General features: G+C 42.2%; 1 non-coding gene across 1 annotated transcript; it reads left to right on the top strand.

Annotated features, from left to right (window-relative positions):
* Positions 1-932: 932 nt before the first annotated feature.
* LOC114815715 lies at positions 933-1069 on the top strand. Its single transcript, XR_003763518.1, has one exon. It is a non-coding gene; the product is annotated as a small nucleolar RNA SNORA7 (small nucleolar RNA).
* The last annotated feature ends 3259 nt before the right edge of the window (positions 1070-4328 follow it).

Here is a 4328-nt window from a genome sequence, read left to right on the forward strand (position 1 = left end):
CTGATTAGCTTGTATCTAACCCAGCCTACAGTACACTACCTGAAACATAGTAAGCACTTAACAAATGATATAACAATAAGGATGTGCTGCCTAGTTAGCAGATTTTGCAGATAGCGTTTTTCTATATTGGCAGTGAAAATCTTGGAGTGTGGGAAGGACTTCCTGGGTGTAGGCTAAAACATAAATTTGACTTTCTTCAGCCTTCCACTTGGTCTGCAGTCTGTGCTGACTGCAAAGCAACTCATAACCACCTTTATGCCTGCTCAGCACTTTTCAGAGCCAGGTCTGTTCATGGTGTCAGATGCTTTTTATAGGGTCTTTGAAAACAGAAGGTTAGTCTGGGTGGGACTCCCTCCAGTTTTCCTTCATTTGTTGGGCTGAAAAGATCACATCTGCTATATTTTGATTTTTATTCCTGATTCCCCATGGGTTACCCCAGAACTGAAGCAGGTGTAGATTTACAGACACACTTACCATATGACGAGTGGTTAATCCATAATCTTCTTAAAAAGAAAGCCAAGTTGACCTTTGGTAGTTATTTATAGCTATTTCATTCATTCATTTCCGTTAGCATGCATCATCGTGGATTTCCTGAAGGTTTCTTTAGCCTAATATATTTTCTTAATACATATTGGAGAAATTGCTGACCCCAAGGCAGCATGATATTAATCAGAAATTAGAGAAATAGTTTGGAACACAGTCATTCTGACCATTCTATGGACCTTCCCTGTGAGTTTTGGCCTGTTAACCTCAATTTACTGGCTGTTAGTTTCTCCATTTCCAAAAGGGTTAATAATAGTAATAGTAACATAAACATGCCAGGCTGAGTCAATATCTGCAACATATTCTGAGGTGCTTGATTGACGGGAACTCGGTAGGTACAGGTTATCTGAATAATTCATATGTACATAAATTTTCCAGAACCTCAGATGCCCCTCTCAGGATTGCACTGGAGAGTTTCCAGGACTCTACTAGTATCGGCTATGGGAGGGAGAGACAAACAGAGGCCTACCCATTCCATTCCTAGCTTGGGTAGTGGCTAGCAAGTGGAAGACAATCTGCTACAAGTCAAAACTCACCTGTGCTGGGCAGCATCAGCATAGGAGAGAGTCGAGGGCAGAGACTCAAGTTGACTGTGAGGAAAAAGGCAATGTTATTATTATTATTATTATTATTGTTGTTGTTGTACTTGCCCAAGCGCTTAGTACAGTGCTCTGCACACGGTAAGTGCTTCATAAATAAGACTGAATGAATGAATGAATGGTAAACCAGATCCATATTTTTACCAAGAAAACTCTTTGGATACACTACCAGAATGACAGAATGATTGCAGGTGGAGGTGGGGTGTTCTGGGAGAGATGCGTCCATGGAGTCGCTATGGGTCGGAGATGACTCCACAGCATAAGACAAGACAATTTTCTCATACTGCATAATCTTGTGATGTTTAAAGAAAATGAATACAAAGGCTCATTCATTTTCACTTTCTATAAATGAAATTTTATGCGGACTAAGTGGGTTTATGGACAGTTGTGGGAAAAAAATGAATTGGAAATGTCTGAGAAGCTGAAGTTTAAATATGGGAAATTCTACGTGTAGGACATTTATTCAGCACAAATCTCATTCAGATTTTTCCCATGATCTTCCTGGGCATATGTTCTGGCAGCAATGATACGACTGATCAAAAATGCTACATCAGCCCCAGACTGAGCCAAAATACATATTTGTGCAAGAGACCATAGCTCCAAAAAAAGGCACGATTTGGAGACTGCGGACATCCACCTAGACACTCATTTGTCTGGAAAATGCCAGTGTTATGGGGAATTTTCGACACTTAAGTATATAATACTCAAAACTAACAAGGGCATTGGGTTGTGGGTGAGATTTTTATACAAAGTCTATCCAAGTTCCTCACTTACTTATCATGATTATTACCCACAGTTACTGGGTTAAAGTGATCTTAAAAACCTCCAGTGGTTACCTGTCAACCTCTGCACAAAACAAAAACTTCTCACTCTAGGCTTCAAGGCTCTACATCACCTTGCCCCCTCCTACCTCTCCTCCCTTCTCTCTTTCCACTGCCCACCCCGCACGCTCCACTGCTCTGCCGTCCACCTCCTCACAGTCCCCCGTTCTCGCCTATCCCGCCGTCAACCCCTGGGCCACGTCCTCCCGCAGTCCTGGAACGCCCTCCCTCCTCACCTCCCCCAAACTAATTCTCTTCCCCTCTTCAAAACCCTACTTAGAGCTCACCTCCTCCAAGAGGCCTTCACACACTGAGCTCCCCTTTTCCCTCTGCTCCCTCTGCTCCCCCTCTACCCTTCCCTTCACCTCTCATCAGCTAAACCTCTTTTCCCCGCTTTCCCTCTGCTCCTCCCCCTCTCCCTTCCCCTCCCCTCAGCACTGTACTCGTCCGCTCAACTGTATATATTTTCATTACCCCTTTTAATTTTGTTAATGAGATGTACATCACCTTGATTCTATTTATTTGTTATTGTTTTAATGAGATGTTCATCCCCTTGATTCTATTTATTGCTATTGTTCTTGTCTGTCTGTCTCCCCCGATTAGATTGTAAGCCCGAAGGGCAGGGACTGTCTCGGTTACCGATTTGTACATTCCAAGCGCTTAGTACAGTGCTCTGCACATAGTATGCGCTCAATAAATACTATTGAATGAATGAATGATCGCCAAATTTGAAGTAAGGGAAGTTCCCTTAATATCACACGTGCAGAGATAAGAGAGTTTCCCTCCTTTATTTGAAATGGAGACTTCTCCATTCTTTCCGAGGAGATGAGTATGTTATTTGGAAAAAAAGAGGTGTTGGAATTCTTCCTTCTTTTTTCTTCTTTGTTTCTTGGAATCAAATCCAGTCACGAGGTTTTTTATAATCAATCTTAATGGCTTCGTAAGCAACAATTATGATTTATTGGATAAGTTATATATTCTGAAACCCTCTAATGAACTCTATCATCGCAATTTTGGAATTTTTAAAAGAGCTCATTTATATGGGGCTATCATGACCATTCATTTGTAAGACTCCTGGGATCTTATTCTTCTGAACAAGAGAGCCTGGGGGCGGGGGAGGGCTTGAGGCGGTTAAAGCATAGGAAGAGGTAGTAGGCATTGTGAGTTCTGGACCTGGGGGAGTACTGACTTTGGTTTGTGACCACAATTAAGATCGTATGTTTTGGTTCCTTCCTTTGTAAAACAACGAGAATTTGAATCTCCTGCCCACATTAGTTAGTTGTATACAAGCTTTAATACTTGGAATGAACTTTGAAACTGTGAGAAAGGCCAAATACAGAAATGACTGCATTATTTCTACAGTGTGATATTCTTCAATAAGTAGTGAAAGTAGTTGTTAAAGCGTTTACTGTGTGCCAAGCACTGTGCTAAGCTCTGGGAAAGTACAAAGTGCTGTGGGGCTGAGGGGAAGGGTGAATAAGAGGGGCTAAGCAGGGCATGCAGAAGGGAATGGGAGAAAAGTAAATGAGGGCTTAGAGAAGGCCTCTTGGAAGAGATGTGCCTTCAGTAAGGCTCTGAAGTTGGGGAGAGTCACTGTTTGTGGGATATGAAATGGCCAAGAGGGAAGGCGTTCCAGGCCAGAGGCTGCAAGGTAGGTTAGAATAAATGAAATCAAAGTACAAATGAGTAGGTTGACATTAGAGGAGCAAAGTGTACAGGGTGGGTTTTATAGGGGAGCAGTGAGGTGAGGGAGGAGGTGGCGAGTCATTTAACTCCTCTGGGTCTCAGTATCCTCAACTCTAAAATGGGGCTAAAATAACAGTTCTCCCATCTTTAGACTGTGCATACAGAGTGGGACAGGGAATGAGTGTGTCATGACTTTCTTGGATCTATCCCAGGTTTAAGTGAAGTGCTTGTCTCATAGTAAGCACTAAACAAATATTAAGTATTATTGCCCACATTTTATGATTTGTGAAACAGGAGGCACAAAGAATGGAAGTAGTGAGGCCTAGTGGAAAAGTCACAGGCTTAGGAGTCAGAAGACCTGGGTTCTAATTCCAGCTCTGCCACCTGTCTGCTATGTGACCTTGGGTAAGTCACTTAACTTCTCTGAGTTTCAATTCCCTCACCTGCAAAATGGGGATTCATGACCTGTTCTTTCTCCTACTTATTGTGCATCTTACCCAGTGCCGACAGTGCTTGGCACATAGAAAGCACTTTGCAAATGTCATTATGATTACTGTTATTATTATTATTTCCTCAAGGATGTATAGTTGAAAGAGAGATGATGTCAGGAAAACTATTTTGTTCTTTGACATAAAGTCCATAAAGGCACTCAAATACTTATTCCCCTGTGTCTACCCCA

This window comes from Ornithorhynchus anatinus, chromosome 12 (assembly GCF_004115215.2).
Source record: "Ornithorhynchus anatinus isolate Pmale09 chromosome 12, mOrnAna1.pri.v4, whole genome shotgun sequence".
Lineage (NCBI taxonomy): Eukaryota > Metazoa > Chordata > Mammalia > Monotremata > Ornithorhynchidae > Ornithorhynchus > Ornithorhynchus anatinus.